At 38.7% G+C, this 22,419-nt stretch overlaps 1 long non-coding RNA gene across 1 annotated transcript; it reads left to right on the top strand.

Moving 5' to 3' along the window:
• The first annotated feature begins 450 nt into the window (after nucleotides 1–450).
• LOC142029480 (uncharacterized) lies at nucleotides 451–8,593 on the top strand. Its single transcript, XR_012649937.1, has 4 exons — nucleotides 451–778; nucleotides 1,790–1,882; nucleotides 2,127–2,232; nucleotides 8,225–8,593. It is a non-coding gene; the product is annotated as an uncharacterized LOC142029480 (long non-coding RNA).
• The last annotated feature ends 13,826 nt before the right edge of the window (nucleotides 8,594–22,419 follow it).

Here is a 22,419-nt window from a genome sequence, read left to right as displayed (position 1 = left end):
AGAGGGGAACGGAGGCGATCGGGCCTCTGTTAGGCGCTGCTGAGCCCCCGGGTTGCACCGGGGTCGGGGGTGCCGAAGTCCGGGGCGGGCGGCTGAAGCGCTTAAAGGCCGTTTTCCGGCGGAGAGGATCCGGGGCAGAATGCTTGGCGCTGAGGCTGCGAAGCCAGCTCTGAGCCAGGGAAGCCTCTAAGCGCAAGCGCTGGCGAGCAGTTCTGTACAAGCTTGTTTTCATCACTTACCGGACTCGAGTAGTGGCTCGGAGAGGGTTTTTTCTGTTCCGTTGCTGTCCTTCCTCACTGAAGTGGAAGCGGTGAGCCAGGAAGGTAGCCTAAGTTCGCAGCTACCGTTCAGGATTTTCTGCTTAGAGCTCACAGATGGACTGGTGAGTTGGAAGAACCTGAAGGTCTTCCTTAGTCCAAGCTGCCTCACGAAGTGTCCCGTGTGCCCAGACCTTTGGCCCTGGAGCAGTCAAAGGTAGCTCGGCTCACCGGTCGGTCCCACGCCGAGGCTACGTCAGACGCCCAGCAGCGTGACGTGGGAGGACACTGGTCGGGCGCTAAGGCCGGTGATGCTTTATGGTGCCCTTCAGCTCAGCTGCTTGTTGACTGTGAATCCGTGGGGACTGTTGAAAAGCCATTGGCATTTTCTTCATGTGAGCTCACAGGTCTGCCATTCCAGCTGTACCAGTCTGGCAGCTTTTGGCTTTATAGGGGTTTTACATTTGTGGAGCATCAGGTCAACAACTTGGACAACATCGAATTAACACCAGTTCTAACAGGTGTGCATCTAACTTACTTGTAAAAACCTTCAATAAAGCTGATTGTGCCCAATCCTATCTCCATATTTCATGACCTGAAAACCAAAATTAAGCTTATTCTTTTTTTTATTGTCCTCTTCCCTCTGGACATGCAAAAAAAAATGATAGCTATAAAGAGAAAGGCGCTTCTTTATATATTATAAATATTATATCTACCTTTTCTACATGAAAAAAATCATGTTTTCCATGTTCCCTTGTCAGTAATTTTTCTCCTCTTTTTTTCCCCTCCTCCATACTTCTTCCAGTTTCTCAACATTATTTGTAAAGTGTGGTGTCTAAAATAGCAGTTCAAAAGAGCCAGTCTTGCTCCTCCCTGAATGTGATTTGTTTTCTTTTTTTTTTCAGCAGCATCTGCATTTTATTTTTCATTCTAAATCACTATTCTAGATGGCTACTACCCAAATGTATCTATATGTTTGGTATCTCTTTATTAAGCACTGTTTTTCCCTTTGCTAAATTTCAGTAGTTTTGATCAGGACCACTCAGTTTGTCAAACATTTGATTTTTTTCTTTTTATTCCATCTCAGCCATTTTGTTACCCAGGTTATTCATAAAAATAGTGAATAGGTCTTCCCTGGACAGGACAGAGCGTTGGAAAGCAGCATGTGAAATTTTCTCCTGCTTTAAAAACCCTTTACACATGGAAGAAAGCCACTTTCCCATTATTTTATGTACAAGAAGTGAAGTTTCAATATAAATCTTTGTTAACTAACAAATTCCTATACAGAATGAGTTTTCTCAGAAAAACAGGGGTTTGCCTTGTTTCCTGCGGAGGTTAAGGTTCTGTTTTCACATATCCGTCTATGGGGGAGGTCTGCCTCTATGTTCCCTGTCCTAATAATGATCATGAAAGCTGGCATTTGGATGGAGTAGAATACCTTGGCTGAAGGAAAAGCTGCACTTGGGGTCAGTGGTTAAACCCAATCAAGAATTCACACTAAAACAAGTTTTCCTAAATGCTCCCTCTAATAGGTAAGCCCTTCAGCTGGCGTTCACACTCTTCACATGGGTTTGTGTGACCTCAACCACAGGAAACAAAGCTGCAGGAAACCAGGCTGCAAGCAGGTAAGATTTCATCCAGTACAAGTGAGAGCTGCTGCTCATAGAGATGGGGCAGCTCTGCCCCCACTAACCTGCTCTTGGACCCTCCCTTGTTCTGGCACTACAAGAGTAGTCTGCTGGATCAGGGAACTGGAGTGGCTAAGCTTTAATTTTTCCATATTAGCTTTCAGGCAAATCCATTCTTGTCCCACAGCCACACAAACTATACTTTTGTGTGCTTTGACATGCTTTTGTATGTTTTTGGCAGCTTTGCCAGATGGATCAGACCTCTGCCCAGCAGTCCCCACTTCTCAAAGAGGGTCCCATGGATGTGAAGGCTAAAGCCCATTCTGTTACACCAGTCACACTGACAGGTATTGACTCAGTCTCCTCTCCTACAGGACCCTCTCCCTTGGCTGCAATGGGAAATACGAAGGAGAACTGTGTGGGCTTCTGTGTCCTTTACCTTCTCCTCCATAGCCCTGCAGTCACTCATGACATGCTCCAAATCTCCGCTGGTAGTATCAGATATTCCTCCACGGTTGAGCCACAAAGGGTGTTACTCTGAGGGCTAGTCAAGCCTTGGCAATCTCTCCTCAACATCCCAGGGTAATAAGTTTCAAGTGTATTTGATGGGGACAGACTTTTTAATAGGGCCTGTAGCGACAGGACAAGGGGTAATGGTTTTAAACTAAAAGAAGGTAGATTCAGACTACATATAAGGAAGAAATTTTTTTACAATGTGGGTGGTGAAACACTGGAACAGGTTGCCCAGAGAGGTGGTAGATGCCCCATCCCTGGAGGCATTCAAGCTCAGGTTGGATGGGGCTCTGAGCAACCTGATGTAGTTGAAGATGTCCCTGCTCATTGCAGGGGGGTTGGACTGAGTGACCTTTAAAGGTCCTTTCCAACCCAAACCATTCTGTGATGCTATGATTCCGTGATTCTGTTTACCTCACTGATGGGATTTCGTCACTTAGTTTCCAAACTATGTGATCTTCTAGATTTCAGGTTTGACACAAGCAAAATTGACCTGGCGTGATTGAATTAAATCTGATCAGAAAAGGGAATTTCCTTTTTCTAAAAGTGCAGATTGCTGATGGGGAGAAAATACAGACACTGCAGAATTTCCAGTGAAATGAGTGGGTATCTTTATTACCACTGCTTAGCCATCAAACAGCCTGCTGACGTGACTGACAGTTCAGAGAGAAGGCAGCCCTACCTGTTTCTGCTCTGGCAGCCTGGTAAGTCAGACAGGTAACCAGCTTGCAGGTGACCCAAGTGGCAGGGCTATGCCACGCTGACTGGCTCTGTGGCTGTTCGGCTTGGGTCAGCAGCTGCACAGTGAACGGACATCCAGGCCTCTTCTAGTTAGCCAGGCAGCTGGCGGTGCTGGAGAAGCTTTGCATGTGCACATCTGTGGAGTATTTCAGTCACTTGTGATGCTACAGTTGGGATGGTTTTGGAATCGGTGTTTGCTAGAGGCTTGCAAGGATAACATGTGAGAATTTATTGCTTGTGCTACCCCATGGTAAATACAAACTAATTTGCTGGATGAGAGACTATATACCTAAGTTATTGAGTGTTATCATCTGTTCTGCAAATCTGAGATGCCTCCAACTAGAGATTAAATTATTTTCCTCCAAGTTATGTTTAACATACATTTGTTTAAATGTTATTAAGAGGCATGTAGGTAAATAGGTAATGTATTTTTAAAAATTTTTTACCTCTCGCCTGTCTAAATTTCTGTTTTCTGGAGAAATGCATATCTTCTTCTGTTCAGCATTAGTACTTTAACATAAAGCTACCATAGACTCAGTCTCACTTATTAAAAAAATTATTAGCCAGGAGATATAAAAGAAGCAGTGGTTATTCAATATTGAAACATAATGCTTGCGGAAGGTTGCTTTGCTTTTGTTTTTTTGTTAATGTTCTCTTGAATAATACATGTTACCTGTCAGTGATTTTATATAACATGCTCTTTAGAAATATGATGAAATATTTCACTAAGAAGACAGTATTGGGATAATATTCTGGCAAATTTGATACACCTGAGAAAACTAGAGTTTGCTCTTTTTTCTGTGTCACTCAGTTTTTCCCTAAATTTCCATCATTTATCACTGTGCAAACTCACTTGGGGTTTATAGCAAAGCCTTAGGCTTTGCAGAATCCTTACCACTAACAGTACTGTTTAGGAAAGAGCCATGGAGACATCCAAAGCTCCAGGTGCTCTGCAGAGCAAAGCATTAGACGGGAATTTTTTACAGAAACTAAAACACAAAAGCGGAATGCTAGCGTAATATTTGAATACAACCACACTTTAATTATAATTTGCATTGTATAATCATTTAACTGTTAGAAGTCAATCTCTACCCACTCTTCAGTTTAGCTTAAAATTTTTTAAATCATGCCTTTGTGCTGTTAAATTATTTATACAGATGCTGAGTAGGAAATGTTATTTCCTGGTGCCTGGCTTTATAATCTGTCTGTATGTACTTTTTCTGAAAGTTTATTGTATGCTACAGTTTATCTTATTTATGAATTTTATTTAATAATTTTTAGAAGATTAGATTTGCATTTTACTGTCCTGGTTTCAGCTGGGATAGAGTTAATTGTCTTCCTAGTAGCTGGTATAGTGTTATGTTTTGAGTTCAGTATGAGAAGAATGTTGATAACACTGATGTTTTCAGTTGTTGCTAAGTAGTGTTTAGTCTAAAGTCAAGGATTTTTCAGCTTCTCATGCCCAGCCAGCGAGAAAGCTGGAGGGGCACCAGAAGTTGGCACAGGACACAGCCAGGGCAGCTGACCCAGACTGGCCAACGGTGTATTCCATACCATGGGACGTCATATCCCATGACATGGGAGGGAGTGGGGGCGGGGAATTGCCACTCAGGGACTAACTGGGTGTTGATTGGCGGGTGGTGAGCAATTGCCCTGTGCATCATTTGTACATTCCAATCCTTTTATTATTGCTGTTGTCATTTTATTAGTGTTACCATTATCATTAGTAGTTTCTTCTTTTCTGTTCTATTAAACCATTCTTATCTCAACCCATGATTTTACTTCTTTTCCCGATTTCCTCCCCCATCCCACTGGCTGGGGGGTGAGTGAGTGAGCGGCTGTGTTGTGCTTAGTTGCTGGCTGGGGTTAAACCATGACATTTACCTGAGTAACAAGGCAATATATAGCATATTTTATTTATTATAAATGTTGAGAATGGGACCCCACTTCATGTGGAAATACACAGAGCAGATCCTGCAGGAAGGCAGTCAAATGTATATAAATCTCAATGAAGATCTGCCTTTGGAAAGAGAATTTCTGGCTACCTGTTAAGCATAAAAAGTGAACAGCCCCTTGTCAGCCATTCTAGTTTTTCCTTTATTTATAGAAGATCTAGGATATTTTGAGGTCTTACAAATTCCATCATAGAATCCTTTTCATATGTTATTAACATTAGGGACTATAGGGACAACCTGGCCTATTGATAAATCCTCTGAAATTATCATAAAATAATCATTATGTTAATGGCATAGAGAAAGATTTGTCAATGGATTAGTGTAGTACCTCCTCCTTCCAACCTAGGATTTTAAGAGTCTAGTACTTTGGTTTTAGGTTCATAGCACTTTTCCCTGTCCCAAACTTGTAAGCTGAAGTAATGGTAGAAGCCCATGTAATGTCTCTGATGTGCAGCATCAAGCAGAGGTATTTACTAACATTTTATTTCGTCGGTGGTGAAATTATAATTTACTTTCATAGTGGATCATCAGAACCACCACCCATGCTGCATTCTTTTTTTATTTAACTTCCTCTTTAATATGAGTTAGATGGCATTTATTTATTTATTTATTTAGTTGGTTAGTTGGTTAGTTAGTTAGGTTAGTTCTCTTGCAAAATTGGCATATCATTTGTTAGGTCTTTTTTTTTGCAAGCATCTTGCATGTTCAGATACATCCTTGAGATGTGGGAACAGTTCTCATTTGCAGCCAGAGAGCTGCTGAAATTGCTTGTTGTATTGACACTTAAATTTGCTGGTGCAATGTTTCTGAAAGAAATCCTGAAAATCCCTTTCGGTTTCTGACCCACTTATTGATGAGTGTCTCTTATGTGAAGTGTCCCAACCCACACACTGGACTTTATAGCCAAGTCCAGTGATGAAATTCCTTTTTTCCCTCCAGTTGCAGGGCTTGGGGATACTTGATGTTGGCAATTTGAGGTTCTCATTCACTGTTTGTGTTTGGTTTCATTTTGTGACAGGGGCATTTGGAAGCATCAGCAAGGGCTCAGATGTATTTGGTCTCTTTACCTCCTGTGGATAGAAATCTGTGTTCCCCTCCTCTGGTCAGTCTGACAGATTGTTGTATATCTTGAGTGGGTGATTTCATGTATACTTACTTACTGTTTGCACAGAAAGAAGGGAGCAAATTAGTCTTTTAATTCCCAGTCCTCCATCCCTTGGGCTTCATAATAGGATTCTCACTTGTGGAGCTAGAATATAGGCTTGTCGTCCATGGTTTTTTAATCTTTGCCTTCAAGAAAGTTAGCATGGCTTAACATCTGAATGATGTAAACCTTTACACACTGACTGGTTTGCTAAGTATGTAATTCATGACATAGCAAACACATTAGGATCTCTATTTTTTCACGCCATTTAGACCCAGAGTGTGGGAAGCAGCAGAGTCTGTATACACAGAGAACAACAGGACGAGGAGGGGCAGAGCAGCAGGTATCTGCCGCACTCTGGTATGGGTGGTCTGGAGCAAAGAAATGAAAATGCTCAGACATTCCCACACAGGTATGAGGAGAGTGAGTGCAGGGAATAGAAAGAGTAGTGGTCTCTGGGCTGGGAGAAGTTGGGGATTGGAATAAGAGAGGATCGGGGGCAATATGAGAAGAAATACCTCCAGTGAGAAGTTGGATAAGAGGACTGGAAGACCAGGGGTTTTCAGGCCAAAGAGCTGAGAAATTAAAATTTTGGAGTGGAGAAGTGGGAAACTGGAGACTGGGTTTCTGAGTAGAGTACCTAGAAATACGTGCCTGTGAAGGGTGTGCAACTTGGGCTCTGAGGGTCCTAGTCCAGGCAGCTTTGGCTAGGATTTCAGCTAACACCTGGAACGTACGCACAGACGCTGTTTCCCTGCCCTCTTCTGTAGCTTCTGTTTTTCTTTCAGAAATACAGCAATTTTATTAATGCCAATTTGTATACTTTTAAAAGACCCAATCTAAGTTACATTGTTGCTTTTGAGCTGGTGAAAAAACATCTGGAAATTAGTTTCTTTTTTAAAGCTTTTATTTAGAATAGTGTTGTATTTAACTAACAGCTTTAGTTAAATGCTATCAGCTAAATGCAAAAAATAAAAGTAATGCATTCTGAAAGACACCATGTTTTTCCGATCACTATAGTTATTGAATGTTTTATTCCAGATCAGCTTCATTGATAAATAATCTTGGGGAATGAAAAATTCAGTTTTAATAGCATTTTTTGTTTTCAAAAGATAATCTTGAGACTACATTTTCAAGCCAGTGCAACAAAAAGTAAAAGTATAGTTCTTCAGTTTCCCAGCTGTATTCATATTTTAGGTTTTTGCACCCGTGGAAATATTTACATGACCTCTGCTTTATCCCTGTTTATTTACTAATGGCCTTTGCCACTGTTATCACTGCACCCTATTTTTCCTTGCAAATAACCTTGTTTTTCACTGCCTTGGCATAAAAATAAACAGTTTGATAAAACAGCAAGTGATAAATTTTAATACACTTTTCCCATAAAAACTGGGAAAACAAAAGGATCCTTGAAATAACCTTGAAATGGATAACAAACCAACTGAAAAGATATGTTGATTTTTTTTTTTTTCTATTCTCAGGAACATTAGAAAATGTGTGCTTGTGTAACAAGAAGCACAAAAGCATGGAGTACTAGTGCTACACAGACAACGTCAGAGATCCATGCAGAAGTCTGCTTAAACTGGCATAAAGGCAAATTTTCAAGATTTTTTTACTTTAGAGGCAGAGTTTTTCCTAATTTTCTTTAGGTCTCTTTTTGAAATTGTTTTGGCAATGGTTTCATAAAGAGGAAATGGAAGGTAAATGAAGTTACTGCACAGGCTCACCGGAAGTGAAAATCATGAAAACTTCCTGTTTACTCATGGCAAGAAGTGAGACAACTTTAAGGAAACTGGTTTACTTAAAAAGGAATAGGAGTAGGCAAGCCTGGTCACATTTTTTTCAAATTGAAAATATTTTGGTCTGAAAAGGTTAAAAAGAAGCTTTTTTTAAAAAAAAAAAACCAACCCACCACCAAACTTCTTTTTTTTCAATTTTTTTTCTTCTTTTTCTCTTCTAATAGTGATGATTTTTTTTCTTTTTCAGACACCTCCACTGATATCTTTTGGTGGCTGTAGAAAGTAAGGAACTGTCTAAGACTCTGGAAGTCAGCAGAGTTGCTGAAGGATTTGAGCTGGGGAAATTTTAGTGTCAGCACCACAGAAGTGATCTTCTTCCAGCAAGATATTAGCAGATAACCTACCCTACATTTTTGTCTAAAAGCACATTAGTTAAACTTCATTAAACCTTTCTTCCAGAATTAATTTGGCATAGCTTAATTTACTTTTGAGTTTAAGGCCACTTCAGATTAAGAGTAGTTTCATTCTGAGTAAGCGTCCGCACAGGAATTTAGTTAATCCACATCAAATTAATTCTGATTTATATACTTGAATACACTCTGTTGACAGGCTCAGTGTTAACAGGACAGCTAGCAGCTGATCCAAACACACAGTGAGCGACCATTCCCTAATAGCAATGTCTGGTAATTCTAGTGAAAATGCTTGTAGCTAAACCATAGCTAAACCATAGCTAAAATGATGTTAAAAGGCGTTAAGTTCCTACTGAAATAATTTTAAATTTATCAAACCAAAATAGCACAAAACTAGAGGTTTATTTCTCTTTTAAGTACTTCATTGTGCATTCCACTGGATAAGCTTCATCTTAAGTATTTTAAATTAGAAGATGTTTAACAAATACATATGTAGGCTCCTTTCGTATTCAGCCTTTGTGGATGTAGAAGGCAAAACATGCTTCTGCATGTATTTTCCTTCATTTAACAGTAATTTTCAGAACTCCAGCCTTCTTAAGGTTATTTCAGCAGTTTCCCTCACTTGTCTTCAGGCTGCGAAGGTCACACCAAAGCTGTTATTGCCCACATGAGCTGTGCCATCATAGCCTTACATCATAAGCTAGAAAGTCTTTAATTCCACAGATCAGAAGGTGGGCAAGTGTTTTTTCTCATCATTCAGGTTCCTATATCCATTCACACACTGGCTGAGAAAGGTAAACAGTACATCCTAGAACGGCAAAAACCCCAAGATAATGAATTGTAATATGGCAACACCCCCCACCCCCTCAGCTTGCATTCATTTCAGACAGCAAATTATTAGGTGTTCAACTTCTGCATGTTTATTGAGAATACCTTGTTGCTCTGATAATGAGATATCAAGTAGTACAAAATTTTGGATGTCAAGGATTCTGTCTTACGTTTCATGGCAATAATTATAGGAGGAAAGTAATTATCCTGGTTCCAACATGCCATTTATTTTTCATCAGATTTCTCTTTGGTGGAGAGTTTCTTCTTTTATAGGTCTACAGTTTACTGCTATACCACTTAAAAAGGGTTTTTTTCAATTATTTCTAGTCCACAAATGGAAAGAAAAGTTGTATCGCATCTTGACTTAAGGAGGCTCTCGTCTGCTAAAACTTAAATTCAGATGATATCACTAGCCACTGTAATCCCATCTTTTTTAATAGTTAAGCTTGTTTAGTTTTACAGCCATCATGTCATCATAATTACTTAGCATAGAAAATGCTTGCAATTTGTAGCAGTGCTGAGCTTTCATCACCATAAGGCTTGCCCTGTGGTAAGTTGATAGTCCTCTTCTCCAAGGCCTTTTCCTATTTAGCATTTTTTTCCTGCTATGTTTCTCAATCCTATTTGTATTTTCTTCAGAATGATCTTTCTTTATTTTATGTCGTCAAAAAATACATGAAAATTGACAAAATGACCTTCTGGGTAACAATTTCAGTCATGGTATTTTTTCCCATGTTTTCAAAAGGTAAGATGACGAGTATCTTTGCAGAACTCCTTGGTACTGTAGGAAAAAAATACACAGTATATAGTACTCCCTAGTATGAGCACTGAGTGGTCCACAAACTATGAAAAGTAATTTAGTGATTCAGAAATAAACCAGAATTTGCTCCTTTTAGGAAATCATCAGCCCTGTAACAACTGGCTAAGGCGATATAACAACAGTCAGCATGGTAGCTTATGCCCAGTGGGAACTGGGACCCTACTCCTAGTACTACTTCTACTAGTTTTCTTTGACAGAGGCAACAGAGGAGCATACAGGGAAGAGCCTAAATTAATTTTTCCATGAGCAACAGTAATGTGGAAGTTTTCCATAGTTCTTCTTGCCATGCACATCAACCCAGCTGCATGATGGGGAAAAGCAGAACTGTCCCTGACAAAAAGAGAGGGGCATACAGCATAAATTCTTTCTGCATTAGCAGTCAGGCCATAGCCATCCTGTCTATTGTGTATACTCTGTGTAACATAGAGTTAATCAGTCTTTACTTACTCGCTAAATGGGGTGCTTCCATGGTGCATCAGACTTAACTATGCTGAAGGTATGCAATAAAGTTATGCCGGGTATTGGGAATGCAACTTGTCTTGGCACAGAAAGAAACGAAACGGCCAGCTTTCCCAGAAAGGTATGGCAGCACTAATCTAATTCACGTGAGTTAGACTAAGTAGAGATCAAAGTATTTGTATCCTGATAACTCAAAGCAAGATATTCAACCAGTTGCCTTAAGTAAAAGCAATGAAAATGTATAGTTCCTCTAGTATAATGTCAGTTGAAGCAAAGGGAAAACACAGAGAAAAGTTTATGACAATTTTAATACTTATGTCTAACAAAAATGAAGGAAATGATGCAATATCCAGTTTAAGTAGTACAATGTGACATATAAAATAAAAACAACTGTTTTGGAAAAAAAATGTTGATTACTGTAGACAATGAAAGGAAGAAGAGAAGAGAAAGAAAACAGAAAGGTAAGTACAGATCAATTATACAAATGGACTGGTTTCCAAAACAAATGGGCCATACAGAGATTCATAGGCTTGTTAACATTTCCTAGTAAATTCATCCCTAATTTGTCTGTATTAAGCCTGCTTCTCTTTCCACTTTTACTGGAAAGAAAAATTGTGATTGGGACTTTTTGGAGCATGAACTGGTTGGGTTTGCTGAACATTCCATCTACTCTGTGGCTCATTCTTTCAGGTTTCATCTTAATAAGTTGAATTTTCTGTCAGTAATTTGCATTTGAATTATGAAAAATTACTGAAGATTTCATTGTACTTTCTTACATGAAAATTTTGCTATAATGACAACAGGCATGTATATTTTGTTTTACATAAGTCAATTTAAAACATGGAATTGTCCCATTGTTTGGAATAGTTCAGTAGTTCAGCTTTACAAGGGCTAAGTTCACGAGTGTCTCTTAAAACATGCAAACATTTTATCCTACACCTCAGATAAAGATCAAATAGGTTTAAATACCATACTTGCAGTAAGCAGATGTTTGACTTTATGTTGTGAGTTGAGTAAATTCCATGCATTTTTGTATATATAAGTTGGGCTCTGCCTTTTCTGCCAAAGAGAATTACAGAGGTCTAACTGATGCCTAGTAATGCATGTGATCCACCTGAGTTTTAGTGAAAAGTAGACTTGAACGGGTAAACCAGCCAGTAAGAAATAGTACTTTGCTGAGCCTTATTTTAAGGTAATTATCTTGATCAGAATTGAAATTCTGTTAATTCTGTCTATTGAATGGGAAAAAATGAAATGACAAATTTAACTCTCATGAGTGCAGTTCTGTGAGGGGAAAAATACATTACCTATTATACGTTTATTCAGAACAAATTACTGTGGTTAGTATCATATTTGATAAACAGAAATTATATAAATCCGAAGAAAGCTGTGACTCAGTATACATGCTGGTTTATATTTAGGGTAAATGTAAAACAAAATGATGTGCTAGAGAGGATTCAAAGCACTTTTGACCAAAGTAGTGCCACAGACTGGAAGACATAGAAGGTGTATCTCTGTGGCATTAAAACACTTTGGAAATGTACATGTTGTGTATTGGGAATAAATGGGAATAACAACATTATTTCAGAATTTTAGTATCTTTAAAATTGACACAAAGATTTACTCATTGTTCCTCAAACCTCCTTCAAATCATATGCATGAAGCACTAGATGTTACTATTAAAACTGTAACCATGCTTTCCAGGAAATAAATACAGCTGTCTGCAGTAAAGGTTCCCAAACTTAATTTTGTCATGTGTATTATCTTCTTTATTTATGAGAAAATCTTTTCTTCTGTCAGAAAACATATACAGTCCTTATCCTGCTCTTTTGAAAATACCCAGTTAACTGTATCTGATATTTCTTTGTATTCTGCCTCTAATTCTCAGTACTATTTAAGAACAAGCATTTTCAGTGTTACAGTAATACTTCTTACAAACTGTTGCCTCTTCATGGATGAAGTAGTAGGTGGTGCAATAAAGATAAACTTAACAACATGGAGAACACATTGTGGAAAACAAGAAGGACGTTGTGAATGAAAAACCTTAAAAAGTGACCAAGGGGCATCGGCCCGAGGACTTCAGATTTCTATTACAGCTGATGAACTTGGCTCAGAGTGTATTTAGTGTGTCTTGAACTTAGACTACTGACTAAGAATCTGAACCTATTAAAATAAATCAGGTAAGCCCCTGGCAAATTTCCCCAGATACTGAAACAAGACCAGATTTTAGACTTGAGTTGAATAGTTTAAATTCTTTGTCAAACAATAACAGTCTTTGCATCTGACACTGACTGGGGAACCATTGCTGAAAGGAAGGCAGTACAAGGGCAAACGTAATCCCTCATCAGAGAAGGCTGCCTTGTGGAAGCATTGGAGGGAAGAGGAAATGAGTGCTCCACAGCCCTCTTCCAATGGTGGAACAAGGTCAGCGACAGTTTCTCAGTCCTTTTTCCCCAAGACAGAATTGTGGAAGGGGAGTAGAAGCTTCGTACAATACATCTGTTATGACTGAGAAGAGCAGAATAAGAAAGGAAGGAGACCGTAAGAATCATTTAAGTGCATAAGAAATTGCAAACCTAAGAAAAAAGCCTTTTTCAAGAGAGTTGCTAGTAACCACAGGAAACAGGAGCTACTGGAATCAGAGTGTGATGGTCCATGCTAGTAGAGTCTTCCTCTAAGTAGCAGGCTTTGCCAAGATTTGAAGTATGGAAAAGACACTTCACTGAATAATTTAGCTCCTTTAACTGCATAGTGGCATGCAAACATTTCCTAGAGCTGCAGTTACTCCAGGAAGGTTAAGAATAAGCTATGGAGTAGTTTACATGATAGCAATCTCCATTGAGAAACAAAGGAGAGAAACCACTTAAAATTTACTAATAGCTTCTTTTTTAACTGGATTGAGTTTACCCTCAGAACCTCACAGATCCTGAAGCTTTAAATGTTGGCTGTAATCTAAGGACAGAACCATAGTTTCTAAATGTTGGAGCAGTCAACCATTCAGAGCAGCATAACACCTCCCTGAAGATGCATTTTGGCTTATGTATTTTTCCTGGCATGTGAAGTGATACTAGAACTTTAAAAGAGGAATTGCTGAGAATTTGGATAGCAAGAAACCTATCCATGAACATCAAGGGAAAAAAAAACAAAACAGCCCTGGCTTTGCATATACTAAACAGTGATGTCTGTCTCACAACTAACAGCCTGTTCTAGGTATTGTTTTTTCAATTCACAATGTCTTCTATTTTCAGTTAAATCATTTTAAAATTGTGTGTATAGAAGCACACGTATACTCTCACAGTTATACTGTCAGGAATTTGAATTAAAACATATGAGAAACAGACAGTTTAGATTTATATAACTAACTCAGGGCCAAGCAGTGCAACTCCAACTCCCTTGAGGAAGCCTAAATGTTTGAGATGATCATATGTATGAATAATAGCTACATAAAATCTTTCCAGGCTTTGCTTCTGTAAACAGCAGCTATAGTAACACCTGTAGTTTAGTCTTCAGTGGAGCTTATTCCTGCTTGACTGTAATTATTTTTTTACCAATGAAAGTGATCTGAATAACATGAATGGCTTCTAAAATCTAAACGCACTGCAGTTGTTTCCTACAGGTTACCATTTCAGTCTTTGGATGCTCTTACTAACTGTGGGAAGAAATTCTGAGATAACTATTAAAAATCTCCACAACACTACTACAGTTAAATAACTATGGTGATTTGATACTTCAGAACATAGAGCTTCTTTCCCCAAACCACGGTTTATTGTTAACATTGTCAGTACCTCAGATATTAAAACTTTAAGTTTTAAACTGAAACTATTGATGTTTCATTTAGCACAATATTGGCTTTTCATTGTTTCCATCAGCCAAAACTGACTGCTGACCACTGATTTTAATGAGCCGTGTGTTTGTGTTCTCCTCCCCAAATCCACAGAAATTATCAAGGTTATCTTGGTGCAGTTACCTCAAAGATTGATATGCATTTCAAAACAACAACGTTTAATCTTCAGTTCAGGTTAATTTAATTTAGTCATACATGTTGACAGTTATTCTGAAGTACACTGTTTTGACATTGCGTTTCTTCTAGGTATTTAGAGAGCTTGCTTTGAGTCATTTGGAAGAAACCTTGAGGAAGGTCAGCAGTCATCGCTGAAACATCACTTTCTTGAATGGCTGTCAAAATAAACAATTTAGGCTAGCATAGGTTATTGAAGTCAGTGTTTCTTTTGCAATATTCTATGTTAATTGAGAGGGCTACATCACAAAATATACTTTTATTATATACAAAGAAGTTTCAAGGTCACTTTTACCATCTTCCAGTCACATCTTCCTGGTTAAATAATGTAGAAACAGCAAAGAAGCTTATTACTGCCAGCTTCTCTCTCTCCAAAACTTCACTTAGAAGTGGAAGTAGGATATTTTTAGGATGGGGAGTTTAAATTTATTGAGGCCATATCGTGGAAAGGTGGCTTAAGAACTGGGTTATCAGCTTGTGACTTGAATTTACTGCTCCACCACAGATTTGCTGTTGCCTTGGTAGAAATTATGGTTAGCACTTTCTTGCATTACTCAAGTATTATCAAGACCGATAAAGACTGTAGAGCTCAGATAATCATGGTAATGGCAGCAACACAAGCATGTTAGACAAGTAGTCAGCTGAAACTAGAGAACTCAGTAGAAAGTGTGTACTTCTGTAACCATTGTGTATGCAGAAGCCACCATCATCTACTGTGATTCCCTAGCTGTAATGACCAAGTCTCTGTTTCTATTTGGCCAGGTTTGTGATGAGGTTTTGATCATAGTTACATGACTAAAGATCATTTAGATCTTCAGTAAGACATCTTAGTGTATTGTTGTAGAATGTTATCCCAGAGATAGATGGATGTTATGTTGCTTATGTTATTTATATAAACGTTCTCAGAGTTGGGATTGTCTATATAAATATTCTTTATATATGGGACACAGCTATATTAGCAACTCTTTTCTGAATTTACTATGAAATGTAACTAGCAACTCTGTAAAAGAACTGAATTCAGTCTTTCACTTAAAACAGTGATTAAGCTTATACTGTCTAAAATTTTATCACTCTGCTAATAGGTAATGAATTCCTAACAATTTAGAAGTAATTACTAACTAGTTTGAATTATTAAATGTATTTTTACCAAGAAATTTAGTGCACTGTGCCAGCCTTTTATCTAGAAAAAACATCTGTGCAAAGTAATTCTTCAACTGACCAATTGCAGAGGGTACTTTGAAAAGGAATTTATTTAGGGCTAGTGGTTGTTCTTCATTTTTCATAATTGAGAATTTCTTCTTCATTACTGGCTAAGATTAGCAATCTTCATCAGGAAAAAAAATAAATCAAGAACTGTTTGCTTCCAAAGCAAACTATTTGGAGTCATATGTTTTTATTAATATATGTATTATAACAGAGCCAAGATTTACTAAAGTGATTTTAGATACTTCAAAAAAACGCCCACTTGATTATGTTTATATATAATCTAAATTCTGTAAGAGGGTACTCGGCCATAATCAGCTCAACCAGTATCATTTGTTTGTCATACTGTTTTTTAAAATCTAAGTATTTTTGTGACCATATGTCTTACAATGAAAAAAGTTAGCTAAATCTAGATCTTTCATCTGGGTGATGAAATGTTTCCTCATGCAGAAGACTTTAAAACAGGCCAATTTTTTTCTTCTTCTGTCAAGAGTTTAGTAACGTCTAATCGATATACCTTTCCATCTCTTTGTCTATCTCCTTACTGCAAAACAGATCACTTTTTTCAATTTGTTTAGCTTCCTGTCATTTTCTCATAAACAGAAACAATCTGGAGAAAGCCTTTGTCTCTTCAGCAGACAAATATCTTTTTGTCTTTTAACCTCTAAGTTGACTGATTCTGCAGTGAGTTTCAGCCTTCCAGAACTGAAGGCACAGGATAAGGAGCTGCCATCACTGTAACTCCTGAAGGAATCTGTATTGCAGAAGGTTACAATGTTTGCCAGTTGCAGCCTAATTCAAAGTAGAAAAGTCCAGTTTTCATGAAAGAAAGTAATTATTTCTTTTAGCTATAGTCAGTGGTCCATTACCAATTACTTGCTTTACCTTCTAACGTTTGGTAGAAGTCGGCACCTAGGGATGGATTAGTTGCAACTTGTGGTCAAGTTAGTTGGTTTAAAATTCTTTGAAGTTTCCCAGTACAGGTAACTGTTTTGATAGTATTTACCCTTTCCCTCCCTCTTCTCTTTTCTTTAGAGTTCTTGTATGTATTGGTACTTCAAAAAAGTTTCAAATATACTTGTGAAAGCAGATGAGGAAGTTTAACACCTTGCATCAATACTATGCCAATGAACCTCAAATCCCTTAGAGGAGGATGAATTTCAGCCCAGTTTTAATCAGGCAAAGAGATTTCTTTGAAGGCTCTCCAACTTCCAGATGTATTTGATGTTCTTATGATGGCTGCAATATTTTTCTTATACTCACCACAGTCTTCAGTAATGATACAACAGTAAGGCTATTCCACATTTGGAATACATATCTCACCTTGGGTTTTTTTTGTGCCTACAGAAGGCTGTGCTTTGTTCAACTGTAAACCCTTAATGGTAGGCTTTTTATGGCTCTAAGAGTGAGTAGCAAGATTTACCTTGCTGAAAGGCCTGGACTTGAGACATCTGTTGTATATCAGTATGTTTTTCTCCAGTTTCTCGGAGGCTGATTTTGGTATACTTTATCATTCTTCTTTGTTTTCCTTGATCATTTGGTATATTAGGTAAGACATTAGTAAGTCTTCTCTACAGGTTACTGGTCATATTTCTCACATGCGGACTAGGGATCCAGTCTGGACCTTGAAAAATGTTTGAATGCTCTTCTTTGAGTATTTTGTAAGCTATTTTCCTGTACATCTCCGATAAGTGGCTTACTGCTGATTCAAAGCAGCTATTCTCTGTGTTGGCTAATCCAAGACAAATTCCTTCTTCTTCCAGATAGATTCCACCTATACATGCTGAGTGTCCACTGCAATTTCATATCTGTAAACTTACCAACAGTCTTGTCTTTTTAAAATAACACCAATATAATAATTTAAAATACTTAGGTTAGTATGTTTTATTTTCTCTTCTTGAGTCACTGAGCAGTAGCATTCTTCCAAAATATTGCTGTTAAATTTTCAAGAACCAGGTCCATGAGTCCAACATGCCACATTAGAGACTTTCTCTGGGGAGACAATTAATTCTCTTTCCTTTTCAGTCTATCTAAATTATAGGAATGTAATGATGTCCACCAGTGCAGCCTGATGAAGAACGTATTCCACACTCTTAGCAAGGTCAATTTTGATACCACACTAGTGAAGTGCAGCTATATTTTAGGTGCCAGTGTTTTCTCCTTTGTGTCTGTTCACTTGTTATTCTTCTGCATGGCATTTTGGATGACACTGCTCTGTAATCCTGTATCTCAGCCACTGGTCCCAAATACTACCTTTCATAGAATTAACACTCCCTTTTTTCAGTTATCCAGGATACCTTGGTCAAATCCCACTTTCATTATGATAAACCAAATTGGTCAAAGCTGACTTATCTGTCCATTTACAGGGAGCTGTGATTTTAAACTTTTATTTTATTTGTCCTGGGTTTGGTTGCTGACAACAGATTTTCCATGGGCACATAGTTTCCTTTATGCTTTCTTGGAACAGTATGTCAATTTTAGTTCTTCGTTATACTGTTGCTGAATTCTCCCTTCTCTTTTTTTTCCTCCTGTTGCAGTTCATTACTATTTTTTTCTAGCTCTTCTTTAAGTAATTTAATATTTGATTCTGTGAGAATGGCTTTTTGCTGTAATTCTGAGCCATTTCCCCTCAAATAATACTCAAAGACTTCTCTGAAATATTCTTTCTTTAGCTGATGTAAGAGTCCTGCTATCCCAGTGCAAAAATCTTTCAACTATTTATTAGATTATACTTGTGAGTAGCTAAATCTTCCACAGCAACTTCTCCTAGAGCAATCTACATTGGGTAAATGAGACTTAACAGTTCAGCTTCTCCTGCCAGGCCAGTTAAATGTTACAGCTTTAAAACCCGAGATCTATTAACTTGAGGCATGTAAAAACCCTCATAACCATAGCTTGCATGGGTACCTGTCTTGCCTGTTGAGCCTAAAAACAAACAAAACATGACGGCTACAATCCTGCGATTACTCCCTTTTATCTCTTTCCTTGAGTTCCAATCCTGAATGAAACAGAATGTTTATAACTATAATTTGGCTTCCCCTTAGAAGTAGAATAGAATAGAATAGGACAGACTAGACTAGACTAGACTAGACTATTTCAGTTGGAAGTGACCTACAACGATCATCTAGTCCAACTGCCTGACCACTTCAGGGCTGACCAGAAGTTAAAACTTGTTGTTAAGGGCATTGCCCAAACACATCTTAAAAACTGACAGGCTTGGGGCACTGACCACCTCTCTAGGAAGCCTGTTCCAGTGTTTGACCACCCTCTAGGTAAAGAAAGGCTTCCTAATGTCCAGTCTAAACCTCCCCTGGCACACCTTTGAACCATTCCCACGCGTCCTATCCCTGGATAGAAGGGAGAAGAGCTCAGCACTTCCTTGTCCACTCCCCCTCCTCAGGAAGCTGTAGAGAGCAATGAGGTCACCCCTCAGCCTCCTTTTCTCCAAACTAGACAAGTCCAAAGTCCTTAGCCACTCCTCATACAACATTCCTTCCAGCCCTTCCACCAGCTTTGTTGCCTTCCTCTGGATGCATTCAAGGGCCTTAACATCCTTCTTAAATTGTGGGGCCCAGAACTGCACACAGTGAGGCCGCACCACCACTGAATACAGCAGGATGATCACCCCTTTTGACTGGCTGGTCGTGCTGTGTTTGATCACCCCAGGACGCGGTTTGCCCTCTTGGCTGCCAGGGCACGCTGCCTACTCACACTGAGCCTGCTGCTGACCAGCACCCCCAGATCCCTTTCTACAGGGCTGCTCTCCAGGCACTCCTCTCCCAATTTATACTTGTGCCAGGTGCTACTCTATTCTAGGTGCAGAATCCGGCATTTTGACTTGTTAAATTTCATCCCATTAATCACTGCCCAATGCTCCAAACTGTCTAGAGATAGATTGCCCTCTGCAAGGCCTCTTGTCCCTCAAGACAGTCAACAGCACCTTCCGGTTTGGTATCATCAGCAAACTTGCTAATGGTGCATTCAACTCCTGCATCCAGATCATTGATAAATATATTGAACAGGACTCGTCCTAGAAGTGAACCCTGAGGAACACCGCTGGTGACCAGTTGCCAGCCAGATGCAGCCCCATTCACTGCAACCCTTTGAGCTCTGCCCTTCAGCCAGCTCTTCACCCAGTGCCCCATGAACCCGCACAACCCGCAGTTGGACAACTTGTCTGGAAGGATGCTGCGAGGACCTGTGGCCATCCCACTAACCTCTTACAACATAGAACTGCTAAAATATAGTTGAATATTGGTCTTTCAGAAAACCTTGTTCTGCACCAGTCAGCACTTCACGGGGAGCCTACTGGCTTAGAGACATGTTCCAAAGCCAGAGATCTAGAGGCATTCAGCCCTAAAGGGCCAAATTAAGGACCAGGAGCTTGCTGAAAGTGTAGTTCAGACATTGAAAATATAAATTCATTAGAAATTGCTCTCCAAATGGCATCCTCCTTTTCCTGCTTGCTATAATTCCATGTACTATAAAGGCCACGTTTAAAAGGGAAGGACTGAATCAGGCTTTGTGCTAGTTTCTGGAAAGATACCCACTGCCTGAGTTATGTGGGGCAAAGCGACAGCAACAGTGACATCTGCAGAGCTACTACTGTCACTATCAGCAGCACAAATGTGTTCTTGCATCTTTTATGAGTTTAATTCAGCAGAGGATAGAATGGATCTTTTGACAAATTCTGTGCTACAATTACAAGTCTGTTGCTCAAAGAAAAGACTGTTTCTCAACTGAGAAATCAGAGACTTTGGTCATCTGTAGGCTGAACTGCTACAGTAATTTAACACAGAAGCAAGGAACATATAATCCAATTATGGGGAGTAATATCTAAATCACTCCTATTCCTTTTTTAATGGTTTGCTTTGGAATCCATTAGGACAAAAGGATCTTTATGTATGTAAAATATTAATAAAGTGAAAAACTGAAGTGATCATACTTAGCTGTAAGTGAACAAAGTGCATTCATTTGTGTTCCGTGTAAGTCCTCTCATTCTTGCCCAGAATATGTTGTCATGGTATCCAATATGGCCATGTCAAAAAAGTAGTAATAACAAATGATGGCAGTTAGGGATATGTAGCAGATTACTTTTCCAGTTTGGTACCTAATGTGGGGTTGAACAGGCAAAGACAAGGGTCTGTTTCAGATGCAGAGGTAACAGTATTCTGAGGCTAAACTCTGGAAAAGTGAGACCTAACAATGCTGGAAATACATGAAGTAGAACAAATTTTGGAGGGGATTTGGAGTATTTTTTTTTGAGAAATGAATAGGCTTTAACTTATTATTATAAAAAGCTTGGATCTCAGCTCTTATAAACCAGGTTAACATATTCAAATTAAGAACAGTTATGTAGCCAGATTATACATGTCAAGATTATGAGCCCCCCTCAATTAAGAAGGCCTTCAGATAAGACCTTGGTTGTGTTTGAGGTTGAAAAAAACCTTTGCAGCCTGTGGCCAGAAACAGGCTGCTGTCTCAAGTTTGCCAACATGCAAAAGAATACTGATTTAATTTCAAATGTTACATTAAATTGGGTTAGTTAAGACTGTGATAAAGGAAATGTTCATCAGTCTCATAGTCTTTTCCTGGCCTTAGACTCAAGACCAAATATTCTGGCCAATACTAAGGGTGTAGAATTACTTTCATATGAATGATATGAATGGAGAGATTAGCTGTCTCGAAAGAATTATTTTTCTGTCCCAGACCTTTAGAAATGTTTTCTAGGGTGTTGGGAAATCAGTGGCTAGTCCAAAAGCAAGACAAAGGAACAGTTATAAATATTCGTCTCCTTCCAAATCCTGCAGAAAAGATGGCAAGATTAACATATATGTGGCTGCATAAATTTTTTCTGCTGTCAGTCACCCTTAATCTCTTCCTATCTTAGGGAGGCAGGAAAACACAAGGATTTGAAGGGCCAATTCAAAAGGCAGGATGGCAATCCATTTTGCTTAACTGTAAGACTGCAATTATGAATGGAAAGAACATTAAAAAAATCTGCATATCACAATCTTAATGTTGTGACAATAGCAACCACCTCCTTGCCCAACTAAGTCTTCTGCTGCTGTTTTCATAAGAAAGATGATCTCAGCCTTGCAGATAAAAATGTTTAGCTGTTGTTGCCCCAATAACAAACTCAGAGTTCAACATAGTTATTTTCTTGAGGCTATCCTAATTTACATTAAATTTTTCCCCCAAACATCTTTTTTTCTTGTCTAGGTTTAGCCATCAGCCCTTCTAACTTCCCTCTCTAGTCGATGGAGAAAGACAGACATTTTCAGAAATCAAATCAGAGAGCTCCTTCAGAGAGCAGTTTGACCTGTCTTGCTCTACGAACTATATACAGAGCCATGATTTTTACTTTGGGCACTATGCAACCAACCTCTTTGCATTCTGGGCTTTATTTTAGCAGGTAATAAGCAAGTGATGAATCTGTGGTACTATCCAATAAAAGCTGAAAGTTTCAATTCTCTAGAACTTCTCTTGTAAATCTTCAGCTAAGGATTGTTGTATGGATGAGAGGAAAAAAACCCAAGCCATATACACATAAATAGACTACATGTCTCCCACGATATCCACAATCATAACTCTGAATATAATCCTTGCCAACAAACAACATCTGTCTGTGAAAGGCATTTTAGAATTTCTGAAGTACTCAGTAAATGGACAATTCATAAAAGAACAATGTGACAGATTTTGTC

Source organism: Buteo buteo, chromosome 3, assembly GCF_964188355.1.
Source record: "Buteo buteo chromosome 3, bButBut1.hap1.1, whole genome shotgun sequence".
NCBI classification, from domain to species: domain Eukaryota; kingdom Metazoa; phylum Chordata; class Aves; order Accipitriformes; family Accipitridae; genus Buteo; species Buteo buteo.
This window is presented reverse-complemented; position numbering and strand designations above follow the sequence as displayed.